At 32.4% G+C, this 18,071-nt stretch overlaps 2 long non-coding RNA genes across 4 annotated transcripts; both read right to left on the bottom strand.

The window, feature by feature from the left end:
- Window positions 1–8,833: 8,833 nt before the first annotated feature.
- On the bottom strand, window positions 8,834–9,375 carry LOC123317395. Its single transcript, XR_006538164.1, has 2 exons — window positions 9,192–9,375; window positions 8,834–8,925 (listed from the first exon to the last, which is right to left on the bottom strand). It is a non-coding gene; the product is annotated as an uncharacterized LOC123317395 (long non-coding RNA).
- A 3,155-nt stretch (window positions 9,376–12,530) lies between these two features.
- On the bottom strand, window positions 12,531–15,506 carry LOC123317524. Of its 3 annotated transcripts, XR_006538179.1 has the most exons (4): window positions 15,217–15,506; window positions 14,859–14,950; window positions 14,562–14,682; window positions 12,679–12,715 (listed from the first exon to the last, which is right to left on the bottom strand). It is a non-coding gene; the product is annotated as an uncharacterized LOC123317524 (long non-coding RNA). The 3 variants fall into 3 exon arrangements; XR_006538178.1 differs by lacking the exon at window positions 14,562–14,682 and having other exon boundaries at window positions 12,531–12,715; window positions 15,217–15,485; XR_006538180.1 differs by lacking the exons at window positions 12,679–12,715; window positions 14,562–14,682 and adding an exon at window positions 13,846–14,067 and having other exon boundaries at window positions 15,217–15,493.
- Between the last annotated feature and the right edge of the window lie 2,565 nt (window positions 15,507–18,071).

Genomic DNA, 18,071 nt, shown 5'->3' with positions numbered 1-18,071 from the left:
CTTTATGAATTTTCCATATTTATTTTCAATATTTATTATTGCAGTTGATAGTTTTTTTTTATTATAGTACGTATACAAGCAATCAGAATGTACATTCTATGGGCCTGTTTGCTGGTTCAGAGCTGAGGCTCCTAAGTGGCGTTATGAGGTCTTATCCAGATAAGTCCTCAGGCATCCTTCAGATCTGCTGGCCAGTTTCTCTTCAGTCGTCTGGTATCTGGGGGTTCGGTCAGTGGTCGGATTAGGGCGTTAGGATGGCTTTCGAGTTTTGCGTGATGTCTGCAACTTCTGTCCTGGATGACTTCTTTCACGTATGGGATCTTTAGATCTGTATGGAGCGTTTGGTTCGTAACGTACCAGGGTGCGTTTGTTAAGATTCTTAGAATTTTTGATTGGCTTCTCTGTATTATGGAGACATTGGATTTACTTGAACATCCCCAGAGCTCAATTCCATAGGTCCAAATGGGTTTAATGATGGTTTTGTATATGAGGAGTTTGTTTTCCAGAGATAATTTTGATTTTTTACCAATTAGCCAATAAAGTTCCTTGACTTTTAAGTCGACTTGTTTTCTTTTCTTGGTTATATGTTCTTTCCAGGTGAGTCGTTTGTCAAGATGCATGCCCAGGTATTTTGTAGATGTGGATTCCGGTAGCTGGATATTATTGAATTGTATCCTAGGACATTTTTCCTTGCGAAGAGAGAAATTAACTTGTACTGATTTTGTCTCATTGATTTTTATTCTCCACTTGTTGGACCATTTTTGAATTTCTAGGAGGTGGTTCTGAAGCATTTGAGAAGCTATAGTTGGATCTTCATGGCTTGCTAATATAGCGGTATCATCAGCGAATGTACCAGCTGTTGTTTCTCTGTGTATTGGTAGGTAGGCTGTGTATAACAAGTACAATAGAGGGCCCAGGACACTTCCTTGCGGAACTCCAGATGTTATAGGTAGATAGTCTGTGATGTTGTCGTTTACTCTGACCCTGAATTTCCTTTCAGTAATATAGGATTGTAGTAGATTGAAGTAGGTTGATGGTAGGAGCTTTTTTATTTTGAATAGCAAGCCAGGATGCCAAACTTTATCAAAAGCTTGGCTGACATCCAAAAACACTGATACACAGTATTTCTTTTCTTCAAGTGCTTTATTCACCTCTTGAGTGACTCTGTGGACTTGCTGCACTGTCGAATGCTCTGACCGGAAGCCAAACTGATGAAGTGGAATCCACTCTTCTGTATTTGGGTCGTTCTTTATTCTTCGAAGGACCAGTTTTTCGAGAATTTTCGAGACAACAGGTAGCAAGCTGATTGGACGGTAAGAGGTAACACAGATTGGGTCTTTTCCTGGTTTTAGAATCATGATTATTTCCGCAGCTTTAAAGTGTTCTGGCCAGTAGCTTTGCTTGATGATGGCGTTAAATATAATCATGAGTTGGGCAATTCCTCTTTCTGGTAGCTCTTTGATCATTTTTGGACTGATTTTATCCACTCCAGAAGCTTTTTTTACGTTTAGGTGGTTAATTTCAGATTTTACTTCGCAGTATTTGAAGGGTCTAATGAATCTTGTTCTATCAGATGTTTTCTGTAGTTCTCTGTCGATTTCGCTGTCCATAGTATTGCTGTTTGGAGTAAATACCTTGGCTAGATGGTCTGCAAAAAGTCTGGCTTTTTCTCCATCACTTCGGGCCCAGTTGGAATCTGAGTGGTTACGTAAGGGTGGGATGTGTATTATTGGCCTCTTGCGGTTTTTTATTGGTCTCCAAATGGAGTTGTCAAATCTGTTCAGGTTCGAAACATATTCATAGAAGGATGCTTCTTTTGCCTCATTAATTTTAGCCTTCAGTCGGTTGGTCACTAAGTTCAGGTTGTTCTTGTCAACTGGAGAATGTGTTGAATGCCATATTGCTCTTGCTCTTCTTTTGTGCGCAATAAGTTCTTTGATTTCTGTTGGGATGTGGTAGATTTTATTTGGCTGGGCTATTGTTGGAGTTGCCTCCTCAACAGCTTTAGTGATCACGTTGTTGAATGTGCTTAGAGCTTCTTCTATGTCTTCCTGAGTTTTGAGACTTATTCCCCGAGGTAAATCGTCTTCAATTTTTGTTCGATACTTATCCCAATCTGTTTTTCTATTGTGTTGTCTGGTGGTGTGTTTTCTGTAGATAATAAAGCTGCTAAATGTCGCTATTATTGGTGAGTGATCTGAAGACAGGTCAAAACTAGATTTTACATCCATGTTTGTTGAAGAAATGCCATTAGTAACAAATAAATCCAGAAGGTCAGGAATTTTCTTTGGGTCGGTTGGCCAATAAGTGGGTGACCCTATCGATAAGAAGGAATAGCCTTTTTGTTCTGCAAGACTTACTAGTTGCCTTCCTTTTGGAGTTGTCAACCGGGAGCCATATGTGGTATGTTTGCTGTTGAAGTCTCCACCTACTATAAATTTATAGCCCAACGTAGAAAAGAAGTCATCAAATTGTTCTTTTTTGATGCTGTGTCGTGGCGGACAGTAGACTGCTGCAATTGTGAGATTATAAGATAACGATTGTACGCTTATTGTTGTGGCTTGTAGAAATTCTTTTTCGTACTTTGGCAATTCTTCATGTTTTATGGTGTTTTTTATCACAATTGCAGTACCTGCATGGGCTGTTTTGTCTGGATGGTTGGTGGTGTAACTTTTGTACTGTGGTATGTTGAAGTACGATTTTTCAGTAAAATGTGTTTCACTCACCAGTAAGACATCTATCGAGTTATTACGAAGGAAAATTTCTACTTCATTCTTATGTTGTAGAAGGCCATTGGCATTCCATTCTGCAACTTTTATTATGTTATTGAATTTTATTTATGAGCGTTGTCAATATATTCATTATCATACTGTTTTGTTGGATTATTTGCTGGAACATAGCTTTGAATTCCTCAAGAAAATGATTCATGGTGTCGTTGATATTTCCTAGTTGCTCCCTGTTGTTGTTGACCGCATCTGCATAGCTTTTCCTGGGTTGTGTATAATTCTGAGAAGTTCTTGTTTGTTCGTGTTGATTTTGTTGGGTTTTTGGATATTGGTCATATTGTGTTTGCGTTATTGAAGTTGTATTATTATCGGTTGTTAACTTTTTGTTTTGTTGGATATTTAGTCTGTTATTTGTATTTTGTTTAGTTTTCATAAGGTTGTTATAGAATTCACAACCTTTGTAATTTGCAGGGTGGGCTCCACCACATAAACAGCACTTTGCTGGAAAGTCTCGGCTTTTCTTGAATGCAGTTGTGTTATGTGGTCCTCCACATTTCACACAGAGGAATGGTCTGTTACAATATGTCTTGGTGTGGCCATATTGTTGGCACCTTGTGCATTGGGTGATTCCTTTCGATTTCCTCGGTGGTTCTATTTTTATTGCTCTGTTACTTAGGTACTGTATTTTATACACATCTTTATTATTTGGGGCTGGTTCCAAGTCCACAAAAAAGATATTTAGTATTTCTTTTGTTGACCTGTGTCTACCATTCATTATATTCCTTGTTCTGTGTCCAGAGTTTTCTAATTCCTGCTTGATTTCATTTACATCAGTTGTGTGATGTAAGTTTTTTATCACTATCCTGAAAGCTCTCTCATCTTTGGGTTGGTATGTATGATGGATAACATTATTGTCGCGCATAAATTTTATAAATTTTCTGTAAGTTTATGGTGTTATGCTATTCACTTTGATAGTATTGTCGGGCAAGCATTTCGTGGTATACTGATCATCTTCTGCTACGCTTTTTAGTTTTTTGGCCATTTCAGGGTAGTGAACTACCCCGTAAATGAATATTGGGGGTGGTCTCGGAATTTTCTCTGAAGCGGCATCATTTCTTGTTGTACTTGTTTCGTCGACACTCTTTAGAACATCGAATCTATTTTGGATTGTAATGTTGTTGTTGTTGTTTTTGTTGTTAATTTTTCTCCTCTTTGTTGGCGCCGACCTTACTGATTGCCATGGATTTTCTTCAGACTTATTTGTCTCAAATCCTAGAAATTCTTCTGAACTTGTTGATGACGTTCTCACTATGTAAGAATTGTTTGTTTTTGTTTGTGTTCGATTGAGGTTAATAAGAATATCTTCTAACGTACTTGAGTTCTGTGATTGGTCACAGAATTGTTCGGTTGACGTATCCATGCTCATATTGAGTAATTTGGCGGCACGCCAATGAATAAAGTAAACAGACGTTATCTGGATTCAAGAAATCCAGACCATCTGTTTCGATTGTTTGTTTTCTTTCACTTTCGAGTCTTTTTTCTCACTGTTGTTTTTGAACTTGTAGTGTCTTTTCTCACTATTGTTCACAACGTTTGAAACGTTTTCTCACTTGTACTTAACTTCAATTGTTACTGGATCGAAATTATTATTTTTCACTTCTCAAATTACACGATTTGCGATTAATTTTCCCGGACCGTCGTGAATTACGACCGACCTGCGCTCAGTCCACCGGAATACGATGCAGTTGATAGTAAAGACAATGTTTTGCTGCCTGCTGTGGCTGATAATGATATTGATTCAGAAGTCTTTATTTCCGTTGAAATGCCACAAACATTATCTTTAGTATTGTCACACTTACATTTATCCTTATCCGTGCTATTGACTCGACTCTTAGCATTAGATTTATTTTCGCAGTGCAATAAATAGTCTAAGATCCCGCTGCAGAATCACTACGTTCATTACGTACAGAGTCAAACACACATTTTTACATACGGTTATGGATATGAGAATACACTGATAACACCGCAGCCTGTCATAAGTGGCCCCAAGTAATTTTAATTAAATTAATATTAATCAATATTCGAAGAGAAATTTCGTTCACTCCGTATTGAAATAAAATATCATCCACATCATAGCAGTGCATGTAGAGAATACTAAAATCTATGGCTGCCGTTGCACACATGGCCGCAACTACCTCGCAGCCAGGTGTAAGCAGGTAACATTTCGATGTATTTCTACGTTCTACGTACACGGGTGTTTTTGATATCAAATTGAAGCTAATTTTTTTTCGAAAATGATGATGTATGGCTGCCTGTGAAAAAATGGCCACAAGTTAGGTCTGCCATCTGTTGAAAACGCGAGATATCCGAAATAAAGTGAAAGAGATGGCGCGCAACGCCACTCGTTAGATTAGGAATGTGTATGCTAGCCGTGTGAGTATTTAAAGCCTTTGCGCATATTCATATTTAAATATATATATATATATATATATATATATATATATATATATATATATATATATATATATATATATATATATATATATATATATATATATATATATATATATATATATATATATTCATATTCATATTATCCTGATTCTCCATAGATACCGAAGTACCCCTTAGAAGCTCCGTAAGCTTGTGCGAGTTCGGAGAATCAGTTGTGTTCTGTGCGTCGATAGATAGGGTTTTTAGTAAGGGGTTCAAACAATAGTAGAAACGACATTACATTTAATCCAAAATTATAATTACCTAATGGATACTATAAAAAAAACTTAAAGTATAAAGAGATTTATTTTATAACAAAAAATTGTTCATTCACTAAGTATCACTTGAATCAAGTGATATCTCAAATCAGTATATTACATTTTCCTCCGATTCCTCGCTGCTTTCATAATCGCAGTTGTCATTATCGTCGTCGCAATCAGACTTATCTTCATCATCTGAAGATTTGTTAGCTGAGGTACGTAATACATTTTCAACCTCTATGGGAGTTGAACTTCCCAGAAACCATGTTGGTTTGATGTAGTATTCGGCAAGCAAATTTGTAAATTAGGAAATTTGTGCAAATTACGTAATAAAATAACAAGTACATCAGTGTCTGCCGCTCTCACCAAAATTTTAGAATTTTCCGTTATTTTGCTCACGTGATATACAGTTCTTGTGTCGGCTTCCTCATGTTTGCATTCAAGCTCAACTTCTTCATTTTTTACAACAATATTTCCAACAGAACAATATGAAAAACATTGCTCTCCAACAGTTATAAAAATTTTTTTGTTCCCCAATATTGAAGCACAAGAATTGTCTTCCTAATGAATACTCAAGAATCTTACCAGAGCTTCTTTAAAGCGAACATTTTTCAAACTTTTCAAAAGATCACTTGGTCTTGATTGCAGCGGTCCATTCATTATATTATATACGGTATATCGATACCTTCTCGATTTTGCCTTTCAGCATCTTTGATAGAAGGCGTTAAATATCGATCAAATATTAAATGTACTTCACGAGCATTTTTATAGCAAAGCTTCATTAATATTGATTCAGCTAGCTTTCCAAAAGCTTGTGGTAAAGTAGAACCGATTTGATATATATAATAAAAACCATCAATAATTTCTATATCAATGTGTCCAGGATTAGCTGGTGTAGTCTTTGACATCAATTTTTTACTCAAAGCAGATTTATCTGTCTTCAGCATGTCACCTGAGCAGCTGAATAGTGAAGGAGGTATAAGTGCAAGAGGGAATGATAGGCAATACTCAATGTCGACTTTTTGATCGAAAGAAATTGCTAGCAGTCGTCCGAAAATATCTCGTTCCATTTTAATGATTGTTTTATCTACAACACTACTCTTAATACTTCTTTTCACACAGTCTGAAAAAAAGTTGTATATTTTGTTACGTCTTATTGGCCTTACGAATCTTTCAGAATCCTCAAAGCATTCGGAAAAGAAATTGAACTTTTGATCTTGACCGAATAGTTTTATATTTAGTAAATAATTTACGACATTCATCGATGCCGCTTTACCAGTAGATATATTAAATAGGCTATCTGTGTGGATTAAATGTATGTAAAGTCATTTCTACTATTGTTTGAACCCCTTACTAAAAACCCTATCTATCGACGCACAGAACACAACTGATTCTCCGAACTCGCACAAGCTTACGGAGCTTCTCAGGGGTACTTCGGTACCTATGGAGAATCAAGATAATATGAATATGAATATATATAAATATGAATATGCGCAATGGCTTTTAAAACTCACACGGCTAGCATACACATTCCTAATCTAACGAGTGGCGTTGCGCGCCATCTCTTTCACTTTATTTCGGATATCTCGCGTTTTCAACAGATGGCAGACCTAACTTGCGGCTATTTTTTCACAGGCAGCCATATATCATCATATTCGAAAAAAAATTAGCTTTAATTTGATATCAAAAACATCCGTGTACGTTATGAACGTAGAAATACATCGAAATGTTACCTGCTTACACCTGGCCGCGAGGTAGTTGCGGCCAAGTGTGCAACGGCAGCCATGGATTTTAGTATTCTCTACATGCATTGCTATGATGTGGATGATATTTTATTTCAATACGGAGTGAACGAAATTTCTCTTCGAATATTGATTAACCTTAATTCAATTAAAATTACTTGCGGCCACTTTTGACAGGCTGCGGTGTTATCAGTGTATTCTCCTATCTATAAACGTATGTAAAAATGTGTGTTTGACTCTGTACGTAATGAACGTAGTGATTCTGCAGCGGGATCTCGTACTAAAAGTGTTGTGATACTTATTGCATTTTTTACAGCTCGATCTGTTGCATTCATTAACGCTGTGATTGGGATTTGAACAATTTTTACATAACTTGAGCCTTTCACTTTCTTTCACTCTATCCTCAATATTTAAACTCAAAAACTTGTCACATGTAAATATAGAATGATCCTCCTTAAAAAAATGACATGAGTACTCTTGATTTGTTTCTTGTCTCGTCATAAATACATTCGTTTTTCTTTCTGTAAAATCTATCTTATTATTTTCTTGTTTTTTCTCAGAATATAATCCTAACTTATCTGATAATAAAAATTTTTGGTGCAGGAATTCACTAATCTCGTCCATTGCGGGTAATTCTTCTTTCAGGTTAAAACCTTCCCAGTCTCTCCTGGTCCTGTTATCGAACTTTGAGACAATTAAATGTATAAGAAGTGTGTCCCACTCCTTCACTGGTTGACCAAGATTTTCTAAAGATCGCAAATTCTTAGTGAATGAATCGTAAAGATTTTTTAAATCGGAACTATTTTCCTTTGTCATTACTGGTATTTGGAATAAATTATTGACATAGGTTTCGATAATAATTCTTTTATTTTCATAAGCATCCTTGAGAATTGAAAATGCTACTGAATAATTAGCACTTGTAATTGGGATGGATTCTATTTTTGAGAAGCTTCGCCACTCAAGCATGATTTTAGATAATAAAACATTTGAATTTCATCAACTTGCTTATTGTCATGAACTAATGAAATTAATAAATCTCTGAATTCAAGTCATTTTTCTTACTTTCCGCAGAAACTAGCTAACTTTAATGGTGGTAATTCAACTGGAGTTAAGCTGTTTTTGATACTGGATATGCTTTTAATTGATTTATTATCTGGGTCACTTAATTGCTGTTCATAGTTCAATAAAATTGATGAATTCTAGATGTAACTTCGAAAAAACCATCTTCAAACATTTGCCTTTCTTTTTCTTCTTGCTCGTAATCACCTTCTTCAGATTTTTCATCGTACTGAACTAAATATTCAATATGACCTTGATATTCTTCAAATTGTGAATATGTTTCATTAATTGCATCTAGTCTTACTCTCAATTGCATAATAATACTATCATATCTTTTTCTAAATCTTGTTTTTCTAAATAATGTTTCAATCGAGTCAATGCTGCCTTGCATTGACCACGCTTAATACGTAGTTGCGTTCAATCTAAGTCCGCCATTATTAAATTCAAAATAACCGTCTAACTCAAATAATGAAATTGTCGGAAGGTGGATGCGAGTTGGAGGTACTGTTATGGTTTCAAAATTATGATGTATGTTCAGATACATAATCCTTACCAGTTTTTTCTGTGAGGAATTATAATTTCTGAGATTCAAAATTCCATAGTTTCTATTTACTTTATTTCAATCAGGTATGTCAAGGTAAAGAGCTGAAATGAAAGATTTAAAGAAAATTTGTTGTAATTATTCTGCGACTCATTTAAATTAGTGATATGAAAAAAATCAAGATAGGATAAAAAAAAATTGAAGGAAAGAAACCGGGGAAACGGGATAGTTTTTGGTTTTTGTTTTTGGGGGGTTGCAAGAAAAGAAGATTGTTATGAGAAGTTATGAAAGAAAATTGTGAATTCTGAAGAAGTAAACCTGAAGCAAACTTGAAATAAAAGCACATTAAAAGTTGATTAGAGGAAATTACCTTTATATAACAGAAAAACATTAAAATTTTCACCGAAGATACAACTTGTTATGGTCATCATACCTTTATTCAAGATCAAGATATCATAAACATTGAATTCAAGGAATCATCGTAAGTTTGGACATCAAGAGATAACCACATCGACGAAGGAAGCAGAGACAGCTGATTAACCCAGGATTAACCGAAGAAAGAATAACATAAACTTACAAATCAAGAGAGAATTGAAATAGAACCATAGATAGCTGATAGAGCATAGTGATTGATAAAATGAAATAAGGACTGTAGCATAGAATTGTGAGTTGAATGAAAATTATTTTTTAAACCGTATATAGAATATAATAAGAATTTTTAGATAGGTTAGATAGGAATCATTGATTTAATTTTAAAATTTGTTATTTGGAGAATTAATTAATAAATTGTTAATTTTTTTTAAATCTTTCAAAATTACATACTCGGACCTACCCTGAGACAATTCAAAATTCATCCAAATTTATAATAATCAACGCGGCGCATCAATACAATTTGGCTCCGAACGTGGGGCATCATTACAATTTGGCGCCCAACGAGTTGGGCATTTTGAAAGATATTTTTTTTAATTATCACTATCTGAAAATTCAACTTTCTAAATTTAAAATTCTTTAATTTATCAAAATGATGACTCGTAGTAAATCGATTATGTCTGAGAGTGAGGAAGAGGTATCTGAACAAGTACAACAAAAATCTATTGGGGATAACAATGATGAAGACCAAAATACAACTACATTGGAACAAATCATGAAATTTTTACAAGTACAAAAATCAGATTTGGCCAAAGATTTTAATTCAATTAAAACTGAAATTAGAGAATATAAGCAAGAAATACGAAATGATTTGGAACAATCGATAGAAAATGTTAAACAAAATATAATTTTATACACCGATGAAGCAATACAGGAAGTTAGACAAGAATGTATGGACAAAATTGAGAAAGAAGCGGAAAATATCTCAATCAATTTTAGGCCTACAATAGAAATTATGAATAAAACAGTTTGTTATAACAGAGAACAAATTAAAATACTTCATTCAGAATATCAAAATTTACAAAATTCAAGTAATACCAGTTCAATGTTGTTTCAAAATTATCAAAATTTAGAGTTTAAGTTTGATGGTAATTACAAAAACTTGAATCCAAATTCATATTTAGAAAAATTGAAAAACATTTCTCAAAATTGGCAAGTGATTAAAAATGTAATAGATAAAACTATTATAGGAGAGGCAAATTTGTGGTGGTCCATTCAATCAGAAGAATTTGAAAATTTTGAAGAATTTGAAAAAAATTTCTTATCATTTTATTGGAGTGCTTCTGTCCAATCAGAAATTAAAAAATTATTAGTAACTGGAAAATATCGTGAACATTTTAAAGATAGTTACGTTGAATATACTCTGAAAATATATCAAAATGCACGATACCTAAGTCCTAAATTAACAGAGTAACAGAGTTAATTCAAGCATTGGCAAATCATTACCCGGAACAAATTTGTCAACATATTATGATTACAGAGATACTTACTTTAAAGGAATTGATTAAATATCTGCAACGAGTACAAGGCATATTGAATAGTAATAATAGAACTAATCCAAATGAATATCAGAGAAATTATATATCTAATGATCCAAGCAAATACCATCAGAATTACCAAAATGGACAATATAATCGATATAATAGACAGGAAAATCAATATAAAAATAACCGTTGGAATAATAATCATAAATCAAATCAGAATAGGTATAACAATAATGAAAGGACTAATCAAAATTCACATAATACCAATTACAATAACAATAAATTTCAGGATAGAGACAGACAATATCAGAACGATCAGACTTATAACCATACTAGCAGACAAAATACATATAGACAAAATTCTAACCGATATAGAGAAAACGTAGACACGACAGAAAAACCAAAAACCGGAACATATAAAACAGATCCAGACAGAATAACACTTCATGCTGGACAGGATTTTCAAATACATGCCTCGGACAATTAAAAACTGCTTACGCTCATCCTAGAGAATTTATAACGTTAGATGATGAGACTGAACCGATAGAAAAAACCACACTTTTATATTTAAATTGTAACTGTAATAATGTAAAATTTCAAATGTTGAATGACACAGGAAGTGAGGTGAATCTGATTAATGAGACTATAATTAAAAAAATACCAAATTACCAACAATCAATAATGAAAATACCACAAATCAACATGATAGGATATACCAATAAAAAATTAGCTCAAAGTAATAGAATTATACATTTAAAAATTCAAATCGGTGACCAAAATTTCAATATAGAATTTGTGGTGGTTAAAGACATGATATACGAGGCTATTCTAGGCATTGAAACCATGCATAATTTAGAATTAGTATTTGATATATCAAACAAGAAGATTTTCCGACATGGCAAATTATTAACAGAAATGATAGATTCAATAGATAATACAGTTGAAAATAATACCTATAATCATGATAAGAAAATAACTAATAATATTTCATTCAATGATCCTACTATGGAAGCTATTCAAGTAAAGCCCATAGAGGATACAATTATATATGAATCTCCTATAAAGAATCCACATAAAAGAATTGATTATTTTGAAGTCATAAACTTAAATGAAAATTATAATTGTGATAATTTTGCCAATGACGAAAGTAGTGATATACCAAATTATTTGAAAAATGAAGAGAGAATACCTCAGTATGATTTGTCTTTAAAAGAAACCTTTACAAATTATAATACAGAACAAGACATTAATGATTCAAATATTGAAAAGAAAGTTTCTACTTTTAATAATAGATTATGCCAAAATGAAGATAATAGATACCTTGAACGTGATAAAGAAGTGATATATGAAGATAAACTGAAGATAATTATAAGACAAATGATATGCAAAGAGGAACATAAAAATTTATTATTTAATAATATATTAAAATTTCAAAATTTATTCAACAACGAAAACAGAATTGCTAAGAATTATGTGCATAAAATTGAGGTTTTTAATATACAAAATTTTAAAAGTAGAAACTATCCTATTCCATATTGCTACAGGGAGCAAGTTAAATTTGAGTTAGAAAAGCTTCAACAAAAGGGAATTATAGTTAAAAGCAAAACAAGTTATATAAATCCTATAGTTATTGTTAAAAAAAAATCAGGTGACATTAGAATTTGTTTAGACGCTAGAAATTTAAATCAATATACGAAACCCCGATATGAAACTCCCATAAATATAAATAATGTTTTTGGCAGAATAACACATGCAAAATATTTTACTAAATTAGATCTTTTACATAGTTTTTGGTTGATCCCTCTTCATGAGGAATCACAACAATATACCGGATTCATGATAGATGGACAAGTTTATCAATTCTTGGTTGTACCATTTGGACTCCAATCAGCTTGTTCTAGTTTAGTTAAAGCTCTGAATAGTATACTAGACAAATTTGATCCATTTTGTATACATTACATAGATGATATTCTTATTTTTTCTGAAACAGAAGAGGATCATGTTAAACATGTGTCTATTATTTTAGAGAATTTAGAAAGAGAGGGTTTGAAATTGAACATAGATAAAATAGAGCTCTTTGTAGATAAAATTAAATATTTAGGGTTTGAAATTAATAGAGAAGGGGTATGTATGGATGAGGATAGAATTGAAGCCATAAAAAATTTACCTAGACCCACTAATATTAAAAGTTTGAGAGGTTTTTTAGGAACCATAAATTATTACAAGAGACTAATACCAGACATATTACAACACGAAATCATGTTGTTAAATTTATTAAAGAAAAATTCACAATGGAAATGGACAGAACAGCACGAGACTTCATTCAACGAAATTAAAAATATATTTGTCCAAAATTTGAAAATTTTTCATCCAGATTACAATTTGAAATTTATCATAAAAACTGATGCTTCAATAGACCGTTTGGCAGGAGTTTTAATACAGATACAAAACGGTGTAGAAGTTCCCATAAGTTTTATTTCTCGTATAACAAAAACATATGAAAGGGGTTATAGCATATCAGAACTTGAGTTTTGTGCAATTATATTTGCAATATCAAAATTTAGATTTTATATATTGGGAAAAAAATTTACAGTTCAAACTGATCACTCAGCTTTAGTTCATATTATGAAGAATAGATTTGGTAATTCCAGAGTACATAGATGGATATTGTTATTGATGGAGTATGATTTTGATATAGAATATATTCCAGGAAAGAATAATATCATAGCTGATTTTCTAAGTAGGCAGACCCAAAATAAGAAAATAATTAAGAATTATCAGATTGGTTTAAACATTTTAATGAATGGTAGGGGAATTTTTTCAAGTGAGTTAGTAAAGTTAGATCAACAAAATTTGGATTCAAAATTAAAACAAAAATCAAAATTTAAAAAGGGGTATTATGTTCAGCAATTAAAAGAAAAAGAATTATATATCATCACAAATGATTTGAGTTTTAAAATTCTAAAGGAATTACATGAAAAGTTTGGTCACATAGGTGCGAGGAAATTGTGGATTATATTCAGAGAAAACTATTTAAGTGAAAAAGATTATAAATTAGCTAAGCATGTCACAAGAATATGTCATACATGCCAACTTGCTAAAACAAAAATTATTTCAATCAAAATGAACCAAAAAGTATAATTTCTCACCAACCTCTTCAGATAGTGTCTATGGATATTTTAAGTGACTTGGTAATTTCTAGATATGGTAATAAACATTTGTTGGTAATAGTAGACCATTTCACTAAATATGTAAAATGCTATTCGTGTAAACGTATTAATGTAAAAGTTCTTAAAAGCAAACTCATTAATTATTTTCAAGTAGTGGGAAAACCTGGAAAATGTATATTAGATAATGCTACTTATTTTAGATCTAAGAAATTCATTAATTTTATGCAACACGAGAAAATTGAATTATCATTTACCAGTATAAGACATCCAAATAGTAATCCATGTGAACGATACATACAAGAGATAATTAAGTTCATGCGAATAGCATGTTACAATAAACAGAATTTATGGGAAGATGAATTAGAAAATATTGAATTTTATATCAATCATGTTCCTAACAATATTACCGAACAAAGCCCAATTAAATTAATGTATAATATAGAACCAGAAAGAACATGGAAAATTGCAGATATTATCAATTACAATAATATTCTTAGTAAGGTCAATAATCGAATATATATCAATGCCAGAAAATATATCAAAAAACAAAAATTCAAAATTAGAAAACAAATTACTTTTGAAAAGGAGATTTAGTCATAGTAAAAGCATTAAGAAAAACTGATCGACGTAAACAACAAACAGCAAAATTGATGTTACCATTTCAAGGACCATTCGTTATTTTAAACGATAATGGTTTGAACAGTTATGAGTTGGGATATCCAGAATCTAAATTGAAGAGAGGAATTTTTCATATTTCTCAAATTTATGAGTATCAATCCTAGAAAATGATAAATCAATGTATTTGTATTTCATCTTCAAAATTATGTAGGTATGAAAGAAAACAAAAGACTGCAAATTTCCCAATTTACAATTAGGAGAATTTCCAGTATTTTGTTTTGGGGAATTTGTTATGGTTTCAAAATTATGATGTATGTTCAGATACATAATCCTTACCAGTTTTTTCTGTGAGGAATTATAATTTCTGAGATTCAAAATTCCATAGTTTCTATTTACTTTATTTCAATCAGGTATGTCAAGGTAAAGAGCTGAAATGAAAGATTTAAAGAAAATTTGTTGTAATTATTCTGTGACTAATTTAAATTAGTGATATGAAAAAAATCAAGATAGGATAAAAAAAAATTGAAGGAAAGAAACCGGGGAAACGGGATAGTTTTTGGTTTTTGTTTTTGGGGGGTTGCAAGAAAAGAAGATTGTTATGAGAAGTTATGAAAGAAAATTGTGAATTCTGAAGAAGTAAACCTGAAGCAAACTTGAAATAAAAGCACATTAAAAGTTGATTAGAGGAAATTACCTTTATATAACAGAAAAACATTAAAATTTTCACCGAAGATACAACTTGTTATGGTCATCATACCTTTATTCAAGATCAAGATATCATAAACATTGAATTCAAGGAATCATCGTAAGTTTGGACATCAAGAGATAACCACATCGACGAAGGAAGCAGAGACAGCTGATTAACCCAGGATTAACCGAAGAAAGAATAACATAACCTTACAAATCAAGAGAGAATTGAAATAGAACCGTAGATAGCTGATAGAGCATAGTGATTGATAAAATGAAATAAGGACTGTAGCATAGAATTGTGAGTTGAATGAAAATTATTTTTTAAACCGTATATAGAATATAATAAGAATTTTTAGATAGGTTAGATAGGAATCATTGATTTAATTTTAAAATTTGTTATTTGGAGAATTAATTAATTAATTGTTAATTTTTTTTAAATCTTTCAAAATTACATACTCGGACCTACCCTGAGACAATTCAAAATTCATCCAAATTTATAATAATCAACGCGGCGCATCAATACAATTTGGCTCCGAACGTGGGGCATCATTACAGTACTCACAATTGCGTATGTACGCTATCTCGCGACAATGTTGCCGGATCACTAACAGTACTTGAACTGTATATTTGAAGTACGGCTCTGCAGCTCGCATTTCTTACAGTTCAACAGTGATATTATACTTCGGTTTAGTTAAACTGTCCCCTGATGGATGGCCAATGGCCAATGACTGATTTTTTCGAGATTATCCGACTTCCTGTGGCGGTCTCTGCGAACTACAATAATTTTGGCTTCACTTGACTGAACTGAGTTGTCGCTCTAGGGGGTTGAATACTCAAGAAGGCAATGAAAGTGCTGTTGTTGGACCTTCAAACATGATTTTATTCCCGGACTCAAACAAGACTGATGCTGGACACTCGTCTGAACCTATAAACAGAAATATTCTTCAGCTCTTAAATCTTAATGTTTGAAGGATCCAGAAACTTCAGATGATGAAGAAATGTGTCTTATATGTGGGGATTATGGAAAAGGTCGAGAAACATGTTACAGGTGCACCATTTGTGGGAAATGGGCACATAAGGAATGTAGTAGTAACATTCCCAAGGGCTACATTTGTGATTTTTGTAACTAACATTTTCAAATAAAATAATTATCATAATAAAGCCTTCAATTATTTACTTATTTATACTTGGTTTCGTAGCTTGTGGGGTAATCTAGTCAGGGGTGGCTTGATTACCCCAGACCTGGGGTAATAAGGCCATCTGAAGGATTCATATTTTATAGGGTGCAAACTGAAAACTAGTTAAAACTGGCCCTACTTATAGGTATAAATGATGACTATATATATTAAAGACTCTTAGAATGAACTGTTTTCAAATTGGTTCTAATAAAAATATTATTGGAGCAATCCCTTAAGGTGGCCTCATTGCCCCGTTCTCCCCTACAATGTACAGAAATATTATGGAAAAAAAGTGAAATAATTATGATAATACATTCAGTGTTGCATATAACATGGGACAGACAAATTGGAATCTATATACCTACTTTCACTCAATATTTTCTATAGGCATAGTTGAAGAAGTAGCAATTCAAATTTTACCAATTATAAATGGTGAAAATTTCTTTGAACATTGTAATTATTGCAGAAAATGGACAAATTCATTTACATATTCTCAAACAAGGAATCGGTGAAATCATGGTGTTCAAAGCTTCACCACAATCGTTAATGAGATCCCAGCAACACTAAGCTTAACTGTCGTAACATTAAGCATCAATAAGAAATGGGGAATCACTTTCTGTTGCGTTTCGTCCAAATCAGATACATTTGGTTGACATCGGGAATATTTGGTTAGAATCTGTTATACAGTGGCATGGTTCCTGACATCTAGCGTTTGTACGTAAAAATATTACATTCCAATAAAAAATTTTACAAGGATACGGATTGAATTCTTCATATTTCAAACACTTTGAGAATTCAATTTCGGAAGGAGCATAAACTAAACTATCAACTATTAATAAATACATATCAGGTACTCACATAGCTCATTCATTTACATATTGAATAAATATATAAAATAAATAAATAAATGTTTTATTTATTCCTCCTCAAAAATATCAAAAAGATACATAGAATATGTCAACACACAAAAGGTAAATAATATTACATATAATAATCTCTTAAAGAAGCTTATCTGAAAAATATTGAACTGTGTTATAGAAACTTTTAGCGTATAACAGTGCTTTTATATTATTCTTGAATTCTCGTAATTTCATATTCTTGAATCTATCTGGTAAGTGGTTATACAATGAAATACCTGCGAATATGGGAGAAGACCTAAATTTGATGGTGGAGTGCCTGGGTACACTGATTGTATTAATATGTCTAGTGTTGTAATCATGGAAATCTGAACACTTCTTGAGATCATGCAAATGCGATCGCACATACAGGAGGCAATTTAGAATATACGCATGGTAGGGTGAGAATTTTAGAATTTTCGAGAATTTCTCTGCAGGACTTTCTTGGTGGTACATTAAATATCATTCGTATAATTCTTTTCTGTAAAATAAATACTCTACTTATTTCGGGCGAAGCAGTCCAAAAAATAATATTATAGTCGAGATACCTGTTAACTAAAAAGTATTAAACATTCAAAAGTGCATCTCTTGGGAGTGATCGCTTCAGCTGATGTATAGCATAGTACGACCTGCTCAATGTTTTGCAAAGATGTTCAATATGCGAGCCCCATCTCAAGAACCTATCAACATTTAGTCCCAGAAACCTAACATATTCCACTGATTTGATTTATCAGCAACGGACAAAACCAGTAGAGGAGATTGAATTATCTGCCGATATTGGAACC

This window comes from Coccinella septempunctata, chromosome 7, assembly GCF_907165205.1.
Source record: "Coccinella septempunctata chromosome 7, icCocSept1.1, whole genome shotgun sequence".
NCBI classification, from domain to species: domain Eukaryota; kingdom Metazoa; phylum Arthropoda; class Insecta; order Coleoptera; family Coccinellidae; genus Coccinella; species Coccinella septempunctata.
Note: the sequence above shows the minus strand (reverse complement) of the source record. Positions and strands in the feature narration are given on the sequence as shown.